Below are 18,611 nucleotides of genomic sequence, written 5' to 3'. Positions count from 1 at the left end.
TAGTTTACTTTTGCTTTTGTTTCCTTTGTCTCTGGAGACTTATCGAGAAAGAAGTGACTATGGTTGATGTCAGAAAGGCTACTGTTTATGTTCTCCTCTAGGATTTGTTATTTCATGTCTCACTTTAGGTCTTTAATCCACTTGAATTTGTTTTTGTGTATGGCATAAGAAATTAGTCCAGTTTAATTCTTTTGCATAAAGCCGCCCAATTTTCCCAACACCACTTGTTGAAGAGACTGTCTTTTTCCCATTGGATATTCTTTCTTGTTTATGTCCTTTTAACCAATGCTTTTTACTTTTACTAAAATCTAAGTTTTAATTTTGCTTGCCTTTGAAGTATAATACATAATTGGTAAAGTGCATAGTGTACACAAATCTTGACTATACAGCTGGATGTGTCTTCATATATATATATATATATATTCCTGTGTAACCATCACTGAATCAGGGCAGAGATCAAAATCAACCCATTTGGCTCATTCTCCCACCTCTTCCCCTCTGGCAACCATCAGTTTGTTTTCTGTATTTATGGGTTTGATTCTGATTTTGTTTATTTGATGAATAACAATATTGATTAGATTTTGATATGCATATGGTTATTTGGATATCCTATTTATGAAATGCCTGAAAATTTTTAAATGTATGGCTTGCTTATATCATATTAATTTACATGAACTCTTTGTATATTTAGGATACCAGGCCTTTGTCAGACATATAAATTACAAATATGTGTATGGCTTGTCTTTTCATTATAATGACTGATATCTTTTGGTGAATCAATAGTCATGATTTTATTGAAACCCAGTTTATCAGGGTCTTATTTTTTTATGATTAATGCTTTATGTATCTTGTTTAAGAAATTCATGCCTGCCTAAGGTCATAAAGATATCTTCTGTTTTCTTCCCAAAGCTTCATTTTTCTATCTTGCAAATAGAGATCTATATTCCATCTCAAATTAATTTTATTGTATGCTGCAATATAGGAGGCAAGGTTCATTTTTTCATCAGAATAATGTCACAGCACAGTTTAATGAAAAGCCAACTTTCTCCCACTCAACTGCAGTGGCAACTCTTTAATAAATTAAGAAATTCTGTATGTGGGAGTCTATTTCTAGACTCATAATTCTGTCCAGTTGGTCTATTTGTCTCTCCACACTGTCTTAATTACTGGAGCTTTACACTAAGTCTGGAATCTGGTAATGTAAGCCCTCCAGCTTTGTTTTTCTTCAATATTATCTAAGATTTTTTGGTACTTTCATTTCTGTATAAATTTTAGAGTCAGTTTGTTAGTTTCTGCACAAATCCTGCTAGATTTTGATTGGGATCAGATCATATTTATAGATCAATTTGGAGAAAATGACATCTTAAACATATTGAATCTTTCAATCCACAAACTTTATACATCTCCCCATGTAACTATTCTTTAATTTCTTTTAGCAACAGTTTTTTGTTTGTTTGTTTTGTTTTGTTTTGTTTTGAGAGAGAGAGAGGGCGCAAGTGAGCTAGGGGTAGAGAGAGAGAATCTCGAGGAGCAGAAGGAAAGGGAGAGAGAAAAAAGTGGAGCTCACCTAAAACAGGCTTGTGGTTGTTTGTTTGTTTGTTTGTTTGTTTTTTCCTGAAGGAGGGATCATTGTGTTCACCCTAAGCAGGCATTAGCTCACCCTAAGGGAGGCACAACTCACCACAAGAGGTACTGCTTTTCTAATTTTATGGTTTTATTTTTGACTGAAATAAACTTTACTTGGCCATGAACTATTATGTTATTTCTATATAATTGCACTCTATTTGCTAATATTGTGTTTAGGAATTTTGCATTTATGTTCATGGTAGATAAAAAGATATAATTTTTCCTTATAATATCCTTATCATGTTTCAGTTTCAAGGTTATACTGACCTCAGAAAATGAATTGTGAGAATTCTCTTTATTTTCTGAAAGAATCTGTGTAAATACAGTATTATTTCCTGAAAATTTGGAGGAATGAACCAGTGAGGCTGTTTAGGGCTGGAGTTTTCTGCATGGGAAGGATTTTTATTATGGTTCCAAATTCTTTGGCAGATATAGGCCTTATTCAAATATTCCCTTTTGTGTCAGTTTTGGTAAGATGTGATTTTAGATTATTTTTCTATTTCATGTAAACTGTTAGAGTTCTTTACATAAAACTATTCATAATGTTCTTATTAATTTATTGTGTGTAGGGAAAATCTTTAGGGTTAGACAGAGATGTGGACTTCCTCATCTTGGGAATAGACATCAAAGTCCCCAAAGACCAGAGCAGCTACACAGAGCAGGGGTAATAACTTAGGAAGGAATAGTGTGGAGAGAGAAGAGGGGGACAGAAGAGGTGGGGGGGGGGGGATGGAGAGAGAAAACTAACCAAAAGCAAAGCTCAAAATCATAGCAACAAGTTTACAGAGAGCCAATTCCTAAGTTTAATGCAAACAAAGGTTGACTTGGTAGATACAACTTTCCTGGGGCTTAATATTCATTTATTTTCTTAAGCCTTAGTCTGTTGGGGGTGGGTCTGAATAAAGATCTTCAACCTTCTCATCCCATGAAAATACTGGATGGTACAACTTATGGTCGTGGAGGAGACACACCCAAAACTTTATTCCAATCCCCGGTCACCTGACATGAACAGACAAGACACTGTGGTGACTAATTTGCCCTAAATATTACAGTTTACCAAAAGTTGCTGTTTAAGAGGTTAATGTAAAAATATCTAAGTTTCTTTCCAAGAATTTGATTGCCTGATAGTACTAATCTACTTTATTGAGACCCTTGATTGTTTTAAATTATATGACATTAAAAACATGCCCTTGTTAGCCACTTTCTACAATTAGGGAATAGGAAAAAATATGCTCAGGACCTTGGCATCACAGGACTTTTCCTAGATCTGTGTTTGATAAATTTGCTTTCCTCATGTTCATTACAGCAGAAGTATGATACACCACATCTGGTCTCAGATTTGAAGCAGCTTGCAGTCCTTAAAATAGCTACTAGATATTAAGTGCTTACTATGTACCAGTAGCTGTTCTAAGTGCTTTATATGGAATCATTTATTCACTAAAAACTATTAAATGCCTACCCTATGCCAAGCTCTGTTCTGGGCACTGGGGATTCAGTAGTGAAAACATCTGACCTTGTAGGCCACTTTGCAGACTTTGGCTTTCCCTCTGAGCAAAATGACGAGCTGTCCTACTATTGAGCAAAGATGGGATGTGGTCTGACTTAAAAGTATGCCTGTAACTGCTAGTGCTGTGTTAAAATGGTGTTAAGACAGCAAAGGTAGAAATAGACCATTTGGGATCATCTCATTTAATCCTTACCACCACTCTGCAGTAGCTACTATTCCAAAACCCACGTTAAGATGAAGAAACTGAGGCTTAGGAAGGTTACATAACTTGCTTACTATCACACAGCCAACAAATAGTACAGAAAGCCATAATTACAAGTTTATAATGTATGACCTGCCTCCATGCACTGAATAAATTTTAATTTTCCTAATGTTCTTCTGGATACCCTTTTCCATGTCAGTGGTTGGAAGTCATTAAAGCAGAAGCTTAAGCTGGTTTTAGATATTTAGTTTCTGTTAAGCAGATTGGAAAAAAAAAAAAAAAGACCTCTTTTACCCACTGCAAATTCTCACATAGTGCTAAGTCTACACTTCAAAAAGCTAGACCGTACCAACTCTACATCCACTCCATTGTCTACTAAATTGGTTGACAAGGTATTTTCTAAATGTAAGGACATGAGGTGTTAGAGAATAGCTCTTGCCACAAAACCTCATTCATAAAGTTGTGGTACAGACCACACCTGAACTATGTCCAAATAAGCAGTGCAACTGATATTTGCCTCAGAAGTTTCTGATATTAGCACCCCTAGCAGGGCATAAGAAAGATGGTATCCAATTAACAGAGAGTGCAATCTTGTGCGTGAACTGTGGGACTTGAAACCAAACATTCTGACTGTGAAATGGAAGTCTTACCCATTTTTTAATACCGGCTTCTGTATCACATTGGTCCCGCATCTGGCAGCAAAACATGGAAGACAGGCACTCAGAATCCATGGGCTCAATAGGAGAGTTGCTACTTTGTAACTCTCCCAAGTGCCCTGAACAGTTTGGGTTCTCAAAGCATTGTTTAACAAGTTTCAGGTATAAGTCCTAACTTTACTTTTTTTTTAATTGTGGTAAAATATACATAACTTAAAACTTAATATTTGAACCATTTTAAGTGCACGTTCTGTGGCATTAAATGCATTCACATTGTTGTACAACAATCATGATCAATCCATCTGCAGAACTTTTTTCATCTTCCTAAACTGAACCTGTTTACTCATTCATTAACTCACCATTCTCCCTTCTCCCAGCCCCTGTGAACCACTTTACTTTGTCTTTTTGAACTAGACTAATAAGGGGATCTCACATAAGTGGAATCTTACAGCATTTCTCCTTTTGGGACTAAATTATTTTCACCTTAGCATAATATCCTTAGGTTTCATTCATGTTGTACCATGTATCAGAACTTCCTTTCTTTTTAAGACTAATAGTACACTTTATGTATACACCACATTTTGTGTATCCATTCATCCATCAATGGGCATTTGGGTTGCTTCTTACCTCCTGTCTGTTGTGAATAGTCCACTATAACCATGGGTGCGCAAACACCTTCAGGACACTGCTTTCAATTATTTTGGATATATACCCGGAATTGGGATTGCTGGATCATATGCTATGTTTATTTATAATTTTTGGAGGAACTGACATACTGTTTTCCATAGTTTCCATACTGTTTTCCACCCTTTCATATCCCTACCAATCATTTGCAAGGATTCCAATTTCTCCACATCCTTGCCAACATTTTCAAGTAGTTTCTCTCTATCCCTAGTTTGCTGAGTGTTTCTATCATGAAAGGGTGTTGAAGTTTTTGGATGCTTTTTCTGCATCAACTGAAATAATCATGTATGTCTTATACTTCATTTTACTAATGTGGTTTATTGCATACATTGAGCTGCAAACATTGCTTTTTATTAGCTATTGAGTTTGAGCAAGTTCTTTAACCTATATTTGAATTTCCTCCTCTGTAAAATGGAGCTGATACTAATACCTACCTTCATTGTTGAAAATATTAAAAAGTAAATAATGCAAATATAGCACTTAGTACAAGGACTAAAACATTCATGTTCAAAATGGTAGCTGTCACCATTGCCATCATCATCTGATATTTTCTACTAAAGCTAACAGTAGACAATAAACTTATTCAAAGCAGACACAGAGAAGAGCAGAAGTATACTTTTTAAAAAGGCATTTAAGACTCTCAACACTCCCTGGACAGAAGTCAAACTAGAAAAAGAAATGATTTATACCCAACCCCCCAACCACAAAGTCTGGGCAGCTCAGCCGATAACTAAAAGAACAGATACTATTTTGGTGTCCCTGTCCTTTAGCTCCAAACCTCATACTCTGACTTCTCCCAGAGGGAGCCTGAGTCATCTGCTGCCCAGTCATGAAGGCAGGATGGAAAAGAAAGATACTAATAAGAAAGGAAAGCAAAGGAGGAAAGTTCAAATAAGGTTTAGTGGTGAAGAAGGAAGGTAGGAGCCGTGGAGAACAGGAGAGTAATCCAGTTGCTGATGTATCAGGCTATTGTCCTCAACCATCTGAAAGAGAAAGCCTCAACACGTACCATTCATACCAAGTCCCTAACAGCCCCAACACATCCAGTACCCAACCTTCCCTTACTCTCTGATGTTTTTCTTAGCTCAACTCTTTCCTCTTCTGACTAGGGTAAGGAAAAATAATATGCAGGTCATTCTGGCATAGAGGTTAAACTATTGGCTAAAATTTGAGAGTTTCTTAGGATTATTTGTATATTATGATTCTTCTTGCTTCTCTTTACCACAGTGACTGCTCTTACAAGAACAGTCAGGTTTTCATAAAACTTTTTCGTACTAGGCCTGATAGCCCCCAGACCACCTAGTTGTGTCCATTTCATTGTACACCATGCATCTAACATCTTTCCACCACCTCCTTCAAGTCTTTTTTTCCTTTTTAGTTTATTTATTTATTTTGAGAGAGAAAAGCATGAGCGGGAGAAGGGGCTGAAAGAGAATTCCAAACAGGACCTATACTGAAAGTGCAGAGCCCGATATGGGGCTGGAGCGCACAAACCATGAGATCGTGATCTGAGCCAAAGTGGGATGTCTAACTGACTGAGCCACCCAAGGGGCCCTCCTTCAAATCTTTTAATTTTCATTCAACGATTATTTATCGGCAATGGAGTGATTACTATCTCAAGTCTGTGCTGTCATAGCCTTCATGTTCCAGTAGAGACAATGAATAATAACCTACAAACATAATTGTAATAAGAAGGTTGTAATGTATTCACAAAGAAAGATAGAGGAGGAAGCATTTGAGTAGAGCTACCTGAGCAAAGTGAGAAGCACACCACACAATCTTAGGGTGTGGATTCCCTGGAGAGGGCACAGCAATGACCTCACTCTTTTTCCAAAATAATTCTGAAGAAGGGCACTTTCACTGTAATTTCAAAACACCTGCTTATTTTCTTAACCACTGTACAAACCAAGGAAGACAGCACTTTGTCTTTCTTATCATCTTACAGAATGACAAAGGTCAGATTCTGACAAGGGTCTCATGGCAGGAGAGCCTCCTTAAGCATCTAGACTACAATCTCTGGAACCACACTGTCTTTACTCCCTATAAGAATGTAATAAAGCTTCTTACCTAAAACATGCTTCATTCATTGACAGCCAAGTTCCCTGCTCAGATTGTCAGCCAAAGCTCAGGTTCAATGAAGTTCCTGGATCATCTGCAACCTGGTGTTTTCCTTGAGCCTGGTAGTTTCATTTGTTTGTTTGTTTGTTTGTTTGTTTTAAGAGAGAGAGAATGCAGGTGGGAGAGGGACAGAGAAAAAAAAGGAAAGAAGGAGAGAGAGAGAATCCTAAGCAGGCTCTGCAATGTCAGTGCAGAGCTTGAACTCATGAACCCAGAGATCATGCCTGAGCCAAAGTAAGATGCTTAACTGACTAGGCAACCCAGATGCCCCTAGCTGAGTATTTTTAAATTCACAGTTCTAGGACAGCCAGCTCCCTCAGTTGGGGGAGCCCTCAGTTGGACAGTTGTTTGCAGGATATAAAATCAGAGAGGTGAAGGTATTGCTGGGAAATCAGAATCCATGATACCAGGCCTTAAAGAGAAGATAACCAGTGGTGCCTGGGTGGCTCAGTTGGTTAAGTGTCAGACTTTGGCTCAGGTCATGATCTGTTTGTGAGTTCAAACCCCACAGCAGGCTCTGCACTGACAGTTCGGAGCCTGGATCCTGCTTTGAATTCTGTGTCTCCCTTTTTCTCTGCCCCTCATCTACCCAGTCTTTCTCTCTTGCTTGCTCTGAGAAATAAACTTTTTTTTTTAAAAAAAAGGAAGATAATCAAAATAGGGAGGTGCAGTTTCCAGGAGGGTCTAATTGTCATGATGGATGATTGTGGTCAATTCACGCATATGGTGAAAGCTTTTCAAGGGAACTTGCAAACAAACACTAATAAGAAAACAGTAATAAGGTTAACTCCAAGAATAACCGTCTCTTCCTGTCCCATGATATACTTTGAAATTTGTGAAACTGTCTCTCCATCTCCTCTAGAGAATAAGGGAGAATTTCCTATTCCCCAAAGTTCTTCAAGTGTCTCAGTAACGGGCTCTAGAAAAATGGGCAGACTTGCCTAATTAACGAATGACTGAAAAGCACTTTGAAAATCTTATCATCAAAGGAGCCATTTAAGTGAAAGGATCATTAGATTACATATTTATATCAAATAAGACAAAAAGGATAATGATGGGAAGTGATACAGTAGTAAATCAGGAAGACTATACATGATTTCTTTGTCCCAATAATAGTTATTGTCAACAAGCACATTCAGATCATAAAGCTGAAAAGAGATTCTGAGCAGCTCTACAGCAGTGAACCAAGTCTCTCTCTCTCAATATTCTTTTACAAGAGACTAAAATAGATCTCACCTACAGATAACAATTGCATTGGGAAACATGGCAACAATAGGTACCACTTTCTGAGGACTAAGCTAAGTATTTTTCATGTGTATTTAATTTACAACCCATTTTAACTTACAACACTTTAAGCATATATCAGTAATCACTAAGATAATACTATTAAATAACTCCACAGCTACTGAGTCTTAGAATCAGAATTCAAACCCAGCTCTAACTCCATAGTCTTGTTCCTCCAAACTTTGCATTACATTGCCCTAAGAATCCTCATTATTTTTTTCAGATTTAAAAAAATTTTTTTCTCCCCTTAATAATTTTCTATTTATATTTACAGACCAGGAATAAGGTATGGTGCATCTTCTGGGTGATGGATGAACAACATATCTTTTTGGTGTTATTTGAAGTATTCTAGAGAATACTTTGTACATTTTGTATTGCTCTTCTAACATGTTTAGCTTCAGAATTCAATAATGCATATAATATTGTGTTACAAAGATAATACATTTTCCTTTGAGGCATAGTGTTATTGAGACACTTTCAGTGCTGTGAAAAAAAATTAAAAGCTATTAAAACCAACACTGAGGAAAAATTAAAAACAAGTAAATGTTTGACAAGATATCTTCATAACTGTCAGGAATTCTCCGTGGTATGTATCCTTCTGTGTCCAACCAACCAATCCATCATGATTTTCTTCATCTAATACACAGGCACTTGCCTAACCCTTTTCACTATGTGATCTGGGGACATGGTCAGCATTAGCTGGGGACATGGTCAGCATTAGCTGGGAGGAAAGACTTCCTTTATAGCACTGTAGTCTGTAGTCTCCAAATTTTATCCAATTCCAAATTATTCCTCCACTAGCCTTGGAAGATAGAATTTACACTTCTTGCTTTGAGTTCAGTTCTTATCCTCATGAAGTTCCTCTGCAGGGTCATTCAGAAGCATTAGAATCAATTAATCCCAGACAGAAGTCAAACCGAGTAGAACCCAGCAGAGTTCAGAGCAGTATGGAATAGAGAGCCAGAAATGGTGTGTTCTCCTTGGAGTTTACATTACCATGTTGGGGAGCCAGAAGATAAATGCAACAAACATGTAAAATATGTAGTATATCAGAAGATGTGATACATACTGTATTAGTTTGCCAAAGCTTCCATAATAATGGACTATGGCTAGCTGGCTTAAAACAACAGAAATTCATTCTCTCATAATATGGAGACTAGACGTCTGGAATCAAGGTGTTAGTGGGTCCATGTTCCCTCTAGAACTCTAAGTAGACTCCTCTCTGCCTCTTCTTAGTTTCTGGTGGTGAATATCAATACTTGGCTTTCCTTAACTTGCAACTGCATTGCTCCAATCTCTGCCTCTATTGTCACTTAGCATTCTCCCTGTGTGTCTGTCTTTCTATGATGTTTTCCATTTATCATAAAGGCACAAGTCATATTGGGTTACAGCCTACCCTAATAACCTCATCATAACTTGATTAAATGGACAAGGATGCTATTTCCAAATAAGGTCACATTCACAGGCACAGGGGGTTAAGACTTTCAATAGATGCATTTGGGGACACAATTCAACCCAAACCAGATGCTAAGAGAAATATAAAGAAGGAAAACTCATTATGATGACTTTTGACTTGTGTGTACACATGACATTATGATATATGTGTAGGTGGGGAATAGGGGTCAGGTGCTTTTAAAGAGAATAGCCAAAATAAGTTTCAGTGAAAGGAAATATTTGAATAAAGATCTGAAGATGAGGGAGCCATCCTGTGGATGGTTAGACAAGAGCATATGCAAAGGCCCTGTGGAATATACCAGACATGTTCAAAGAAAAGCAAGGAGGCCAGTGTGGCTGGAGTAGAATGAATAAGGAGTGAAGTGGTAGGAGATGAGTAGTGAGAAGTTATAAATGGGCCAGATCATATATAGACTTTGGCTTTTACTCCAGTGATATGGGAATCCCCTGGAAGATTCTGATCAGAAGATGACATGATCTGACTTATATCTTAATAGGACCTTTCTGGCCAATGTTGAAAATAGACTATAGTGGAAGAAGATGGAAGCAGGGATCCAGTTTAAAAGGCTTTTGAAATAATCCTGGTGAGAGATGATGGCAGACTGACAGTGGAGATGGTATGAAGCAGTTAGTTTCTAGATATTTTTTTAAAGGTAGAACTAACAAAATTTGCTGACAGATTGGTCATGGGGTGTGAAAGAAAGAGAGAAGTCAAGGATGACACAGGATTTTTTGCTACAGTAACTAAAAGAAGACATTTGCCAATAATAGCCAGTGCTGGAGGGAAAATCAAGAGCTCAACAAACATGCTAAGTTTCATGTGTTTTTTTAGATACATCTGAAATGTATGGAGATGTCCAATAGGTAGTTGACTATAGGAGTGTGTACATGTGAGAATAAACCTCTCCTGCTCCACATCTCGCTTGGGCAAGGCCTGCTATTGTAGTGTGAGCAGAAAATTGAACAAAAGCCTAAATGGTTTGTTTGGAAAAAATATACAGAGGAAAAATGGAATAATTTGTGTTTTCTCATTATGCAACTTCAGAGTTCATACATTTATTCAATATATGGGTATTTACTATAAAGTTTGGTGGTTTTTAGAACTATACATGGCAAGCATTCCCAAAGGGTGGGAGACCGAACATAAAAGATCTTGCTTTGTTATTAGAATAGGACCCTATAGATAAGAGATCCAGACAAAAGAGAGAAGCAAACTAGCACTATTCATGGAGGAGGAAGGAAGTGTGGTTCTTTATTTTTTTTTAATTTTTTAACATTTATTTATTATTGAGAGAAGAGCATGAGCATGGGAAGGGCAGAGAGAGGGGGAGACACAGAATCTGAAACAGGCTCCAGGCTCTGAGCTGTCAGCACAAACCCCGATGCGGGGCTCAAACCCATGGACCATGAGATCATGACCTGAGCCGAAGTCAGACGCTTAACCGACTGAGCCACCCAGACACCCCTGTGGTTCTTTAATAGGTAGTGGCAGGAGGCTTGTCTTTATCCCTTCCAAGGAAGAGGACTACCATGGGCTCTGGGACGGAGGATCCATGAAGCACCAACAACAGGCCCCATGTGGGTCCGGTCCCAGTTTGGGAGAGTGTGGAGTAGTCTCTCCAGCTCTGCCTGGGGAGCGTCTCTCTCATCAAGAGGAGATGCACTTCCAAACATGTGCTCTCCAACAAGAGCAACCATTCTCCAGGACATCAATAGCACTGGTGATCGCATGCCTCATTCTGCCAGGAAGTGGGGCTAGAATTATATGTGTGTGGGTAGGGTATGTGAGGTGGAGCTGAAATTCAAGTACTTACTCCAGATTTCCCTCTATTCTTTCACTGTTTCTCTTCCAGGCTGATGGTCTATGATACTTTGATAAAAAGGCGTTATGACTTTGAGGTCCAAAGTTGGGGTCTGGAGGTATTTTCAATCATGGACTCTGTTCCTTTTCTCTCCATTCAACTACCAGTCCCACAGAAAAGCCATTGAGTATGGATACGCCCATCTTCTAGAACACATCTGGGTTATTAAGAAATGCTAGAAAGGTTTAAGTGACTTTAAGAAATATAAATGTTATACAGATTTAGTTAGCTTCTCCATGCCACAGATTAATAGAAGGTTTTTACTTTTCTCTTAAAGCAGTCATAGAATCAGTCTATAAAAAGGTCACTAATCATTTGACAGAGGAGGAATAGGAGGGCAAATTGGTTAGTGACTTGTTCAGTCTTACATTTTGTTACCCATGGAAATAAGAGTAGAATACAAGTCTCTCTGGGCTTTTCAACCACTTTCTCATACCCTACTCCATACTTCACTGTAAACATTATGGCTGCCAATATCTACACTATGTGCCATATTTACAGCATCAACTTATACCTCTAAAAAGAGCTTCAGATGTCCTCAGGCTCCAGATAAATTACAATCAAGTCTTCTTAATATCTTAAAAATATTTCTAAACACTCTGAAAGGTAGCCTGATATAATTAAATGGCCACATGTCTTGAAGTCAGGCAGCTACCTATGAATCCAGACTGTTACTCAGTCCCTCTGTGTCTTAGAGCTTCTCGGAGCTTCTGTCTCCTCATCTACAAAATGAAGATAATAATACTCATACCAAAGATTTGTTTTAATGATTAATTAATTGTGATGCTGTATTTAAAGAATACAACAAGCACAAAAAAGGGATAATGGCTGAATAATAATATTATTTTCAAAGGAAAGCTGCTAAATACAGTACTTTTGAGTTGACAAAGAGATATGATGCAGCTATGAACTACACAGTAAAATGCAAAAGAAAAAAAACCCTGCATACAAATAAATAAGTTAATATGGTGGTGAATGGGTAACCAGAGGCCACTGGGACTAAATCCTTTGGCAGGACCAGGGATATTACCCAGCTTGAAACTTTTTTCTTATTTTGACATGTACCTTTAGCACAGAGTACCAAGAATTTTGGAAATTTGTCATTAGCAAGAATAAGTTAGAAGATGAGGAGGAAGAGAAAGGAAGAGAATAGGAGTTGGGTGACTGTACACAGTACAGAGAGATATATGTGTGTCTCAGAAGTACTTGTCCATCAAGACGCCTTTTGAAATCGAAAGGAAATATAGACCCATGGTCTTGGCAGTGCCCATAAAAGCACTGGTCTCATCCCTGCAGGAAAAACGTCTCCTGCATGGAGGAGGATCTTAGCGGAATACAGGAGGATCCTAGAGAATACTCAGGCCAGACACAGCCTTCCTCGTCACACTTGTGGGAACGCTGACACAAAGAATGACTTCCCATCTCCGTTACGCCAGAGCCAGGGCCGGCCAAGGAGCAAATCTGTTCCTTCACCTCCAGTGCTCTGCATACCTCATTTGACAGAAATAAACTTTCAAAAGCTCATCATTATTTCCGAATAAACAGACACACTTATGGCAGAGGAGCCATGGTTTTCTTCCAGCTTCTTGTGGAAGCGTCGTCTCCTTCCAGCTAATGTTCCCTCCAGCCAAAGGGAAATCTAGGATCTGCCCTGACAGTCTGTGATCTCCCTCAAGTATGTGATACTGTTTTCCTCCACTGCGGCACAGTTGGCCTTGTTAATGAGGCCCTAGGGGCAGAGTTCATGTTTGCCAATGCCTCTCTCGCCCTGGTTGCTGATTACAACCCGGCATCCAAGCTTCAGAGAGTTTATTGCCATATGTTCCATTTCCCTTTTTAGCACTGTTTGGGCTTTGTGTTCAGAGACAAGGTACTTCCTACAGTTGGGCTGCCGCAGTTTTTAGAAGATGACTAGAGCTCTAACAAGAACACGGAGCTTTGTCAAAGACGCCGTCTGGAAGAGAACATTCTCGCTTTCACGAAGAGCTCTGTTTCGGCACAAGATTACATATACATTTAAAAGGCTCTATCAGCTCGCCTGGGAAGGCAGAGTTTTTCTTGCTGTACTAAACTTACTTCTTGCACTGTCAGCCTCACTAATATTAAGGAAGCCTGTCACGGTTTGGATGGAAGGAAATCTCAGACAGGTGTAATGTTTCCTTGCAGTTGGAGAAGCAAAATAAATTCTGCAAATTAACTTCTTGTTTGTTTCTCCCAGAGACGATTTGCCAGTAGGGCTGATATAGGCAAAGAATTTCTCCTGCAAATCCCATGCTCTGATTGTGAAAGAAAGGCTTGTAGAATTAAAATCCTGTAACTGTTGTCCCTTAAAGCATCAATGCTTTTATTTTTAGTCTGGTTTAGGAAATGTTTTACAAGTGTGATTTCTGTTTATATTTAAATACTGGCCACCCCCACATGTAATGTAATCAAACTTACTGAAAAAGATTCATGTAGCAATATTTATACCACAGGCAGGAAAGGGCTACAGAAGCTCATAAATATTAACTTGCCAGTGTAGAAATGCAATTAAACCATGTCTTACCTATCTTTCATCTTCCAAAACTCTTAATAGATTTCTTTCCAGTTTATGGCCGTGATTCCCAAAGGACAATTCCTAAGTTGCCCTGGTTTCCTTAGTAACAGAATCAGGTATAAATTGTGCTCCTATAGTTCCAAACATCTGTATCCAAGCAACATATGAAAGTGCACTGCCAACAGATGTACAGATAGTTTGTAGGTAAGCTTGACTTTACAGAAAAAGGTTAAGAGGCAGGAAAAAGAAGGGCACAAAAAGCAAAAGAAACAAATAAAATCACAAGGAAAAGTAGTACTATTTTTCAGTTTTTAAAAAAAGTTCTCAGCGAAGTGTGCCCCAAAAAAGGGATGGTCAAGCTATTATTCAATAAGTTACTGATTTTCAGGGGAACTCACAGTTTGGGGTTAAATGATATACTTTACTAGATTCTTCTGTAGCTGGCCATTCTAGGCTGAAAGGTAACTCAAGACAGCTTCCTGGTTATCCTCAAAAGTCCTTATTCCTTGGTAAGGTGGAGAGATTCACGGAGACCCAAGGTCTTGGCCATGAGTAAGAGAGACTATAGAGTAGGAAACTCTTCAGCCAGGACTCTACGAGTGAAATGCTAACTGTTCTAAAGGGTCTTTCATATTCCAGAACTCAGACTTACTTGTACTCTTAGCACAATCCTTACTTCAATGGATCCAGGAACTGAAGGCACAAACTGGCAATTCTGCCTGGAAATCCATACTCACTTGAAATTAAACTCTTCAAGACACATACATTCTAGACTCTAAAACTAAGGACACACATCAGTTCTGTGCCTTTGGGAAATACTTGTTACTTCCTTTAAGGCTAAGCTGCCTCATCTTCCAAACAGGAATAATAGGGGAAGGGGGCTGGGGAAGTTACTGCTTAACGGGTACAAAGTTTTAGTTTGAAATGTTGAAAAAGTCCTGGAGAAGGATACTGGTGATAGGTGCACAATAATGTCAGTGTACATAATGCCAGTTAAAATGTTTGCAATGGTAAATATCATGTGGTACATATCTTACCAAAATTAACATAAAGTAGGAATAATAATAGTACCCCACGGGATTGTTGTGAGAATTACATGAGATAATGAATAACCTTGTATAGTGCTTGCCACTATACAAGTAAGTGCTCAGTAAATGGTCATATTATTGTTGCGATTCATGTTAACATTAGTAAAAATGGACTCTTGAGCCCCTATAGGAGTCATAACCAGCATCAGTGCTTATCATTCCCTATCTCGTTGCCTGTCTCCTCTCCATTGCACTGACCTACCTGCACATCTTAGCCCACAGTCCCTCTCTTCACTATTTTCCTATTCCAAGTCTTCCTTCTCCAATATCCTTATATTAGGCACAGTTACCACAGAATCAAAACAAATAAACAAACAAAAACATTTGGGAAGGTCAAGCTCTTTTACTAGAGTTGCATATAAAAAGAACGTTAAAGAAAACTGTTTTAAATTCAGCTGCCAGTTGAAAACATATCTTCAGAGTAACTCTAATGTTTTGGCAGCTGTGAGAGTAGCCACGGGTAAAACTGAAAAATAAATGTGTTTTCTCTTTCCTCCTGTTTTGGCTTCAGTGGGAGTAATACCAACAACCAGTATTTCACAGTTTAGAGTGATTTTCACAGGTATCCATTCACTCACTTCATCTCTCTACAGGTGACAACCCCCTTGACCCTTAAGTTTGATGGTGTCCTGTTGCCTGTATACACTCTTGATACCCTAATGGGATCCACATTCCAAGTTCCTCCCCTTCCTCCAGACACCCAAAACCATAAATTGCTAGAGCTAAAAGAACCTTGGAAATCTTTCAGTTGATGCCCTTCATTTTATCAATAAAAACTGGAACGTAGCATGGTTAGACAATGAGACCTAACATTCCTGTCTCTGCTTTGGATCCCACCACGTCCAATCTTCTCAGGGATTTTGTGCTGTTATTTACTTTCTCCCTCTTCTGTAACTATAATTTTGCTTCACAACTTTTCCTTCCAATTTGTATTTATATATGTTCAATGTCTCCCACCTGAAAAAAAAACTTTCTTCCCACTGCTAATCTCTTGTCTCTCCACTCATAGTCCACTTTCCCAAAGGTTAACACTCTCTTCTCATATCATCTCCCCTCACTCAACTTCACAGGCCAATGTGGGCTAATGTCTCCCCTTACCACTCTTCCAAAATCACTCTTTCAGACCAACAACTGAAGTCTTCTAGGTCTTTATATTCACTTTTCAACTGCATCTTGCCTGATTTTTCAATAATATGTGATACTTTTCAAATACTTCCCTCTTAAAATAATCTCCCATTGACTTCCTTGTTGCCACTCTCTCTTGGTTTTTCTCCAACTCAGTTTCAACATTTTTGGCTAGCCACCCATCTCTGTCCATATATTAAAGGTTAGAGTGCCTCAGGGCTTTATCCTGGACCATTTTTGCTTTAGCTTTCATTCTACAAACTCTTTCTGGGATATTTTTTTCTGCTTCAAAATTTTATTGACTAATAATTCTGAAATCACTTGCTCCCGAGCTTTATATATAAATGCCAACCTGAGGCCTCCACTTTGATGATCTGTAAGAAATCTCAAGTTCAACCTACTCATATCATTTTCTTCCCAAAACATACCCCCTCTCTTGTTTTTTATTTTAATTAATGATCTTATTATGCACCCAATTGACTAAGTAAAAAATATGTAAAGCATACATCTCCCTCTTCTTGAATCACGTGTTATACATTCATCCTTTTATTCATTGAGACAATTAAGTGCCTACTAGCTGCTAAGCACCAGGCACTATTCCAAACAATCACCTCTAATTCACTATTTGATCCATTCTGTTACCTAAGTAGCGATCTAAGTGGCTATCTCTTCCACCACTCCTCCATCATGTATGCTCCAGGTCTTACCTGAACTACTACAATAACCTAACTGTGCCACGTTCACTCTTGCTTCTTTATTCCTCTTTATGTTATATTTAATCCTCTCTATTACCAAGTCTTAATTATAGAAGCCTTCAAAGAAATTTTACGATGAACAAGGAATAGCATATTCTCTCCACTTACATTCCACAGTTAACACTGTACTGTATTTGCTTTATTTCACTCTTTTGATATAATGCTTTTATGAATATAAAAATATTCAAATTTTGTCTATACTATTTGAAAGTAAGTTATAAATAACACGACAATTTACCTCTATGACTTCAGGGTACACATTGGAAGAATATGGAGAATGTCTTGTATAACCACAATACCATGTCTGAGAAAATTAACAATAATTCCATGATATCCTATAATAGCCAGTCCATATTTCCAGTTCCCCAGTTGCCCCATGAATGTCTTTTGTGGCCACTTCCTTCACCTGAATTAATTCATTGCATTATATTGTTATATCTCTTTTATATCTTATTTTATAATTATCTCCATTTTTTTTACGACATTGAATTTTTGTTAAGTTCAAGATAGCCACACTGTAGAATGTCCCACGTTCTGAATGTGTTGGCTTATTTCCTCACTTTGAGATGCTAAATTTTAGCACTTGGTTAAGGTGCTGACTGACAGCTCTCGGTTCTTCATTGTAACATACATGCTTCCCTTTCCAATTAGAAGGAGATTATTTAGGTGACCCCGAGCACTGTGCTACTAACCTGTCTCCCTATCGCCCTTCCATCCAGTGTTTGACTGGCTGCATCAATCATGAAGCTGGGTGAATCCTTTCAAAATGTAAATTTTCATTTTCCATTACTACAGAATGAAGTCCAAAACCCTTAGAATGTCTTCTGAGCCCCTTCAAAGTCTGCTTACCTCCCAAACTGTCCTCTCCTCTCCCTCCCCCCCTTTCCACACATTCTACCCAAATTGGTTTTCTCTCTCTCTGCCTGGCAACGTCACACATCATGTTCCCTCACTTTGAACATTAACTCCTACTCATCATTCAGGTTTCTTCTTACATATTATTTCATGCGGGAAGCTCTTTCTTGCCTCCCAGACAAGAATAGCTTTCTCCACAATATGCCTTATTGTACCCCATATGTGAGCCTCATCAGCTCTAGAATTCCCATTTGATGGTGGTTGCACTGGCTATCCCACAAGCTAAGAGAGGGTCCTTGGAGAAATAGGAAAATTAGACTGAAAGTCCATATATTCTCCCTTTAGCAATGCATCTGACCTTCTAAATATCTGCTTTTCTATTCTTTGTGTTTGTTTCTTTTAGAGGGGAAGAAAAACACATGACTTGAAGCAAGGCTGAAAGTCTCTGTAAAACCAGATAATAATGTTTTCTTTTAAGCTAATCTCTTTTGCAAAGCTGTGAATTCTGAATGTTATGAGTAGGCAATAGAAGTTCTGGTTCTTTGAAGGGATAAAATATCCAAAAACAGTTTCAGCCTGATTTTTAGCTCTAGGGAAAGGAAAAGAAGTTATCTCATGCACTTTCTGTGTAACTACTGTTGATAAAAAGGTTTGACCTGAAATTCTGTACCTCTGCTCCCTCCAGAGGATGATTAAAGGGGAGATAAATGATAATGTGCTTAATTTTTCTTCTGGCAACTTCAGCTTCCACTAAATTTCACTTTTCAAGTTCTTTTAGCTTTCTGAGATTCTTACTGTTAACAGAAACAATAATTGCTATTATTATGATGATGGTAATATAGCAGCTGCACTTTATTC

General features: G+C 38.2%; 1 long non-coding RNA gene across 1 annotated transcript in view; it reads right to left on the bottom strand.

The window, feature by feature from the left end:
• LOC144231038 (uncharacterized) overlaps positions 1 to 13,993 on the bottom strand; it is a 36,676-nt gene extending 22,683 nt beyond the window's left edge. Inside the window, exon 1 of the long non-coding RNA XR_013334963.1 lies at positions 13,940 to 13,993. This is a non-coding gene — a long non-coding RNA (uncharacterized LOC144231038). The remainder of the gene's footprint in view (positions 1 to 13,939) is intronic.
• Between the last annotated feature and the right edge of the window lie 4,618 nt (positions 13,994 to 18,611).

The sequence above is a fragment of the Crocuta crocuta genome, unplaced genomic scaffold (assembly GCF_008692635.1).
Source record: "Crocuta crocuta isolate KB4526 unplaced genomic scaffold, BGI_CrCroc_1.0 scaffold4, whole genome shotgun sequence".
NCBI lineage: Eukaryota > Metazoa > Chordata > Mammalia > Carnivora > Hyaenidae > Crocuta > Crocuta crocuta.
This window is presented reverse-complemented; position numbering and strand designations above follow the sequence as displayed.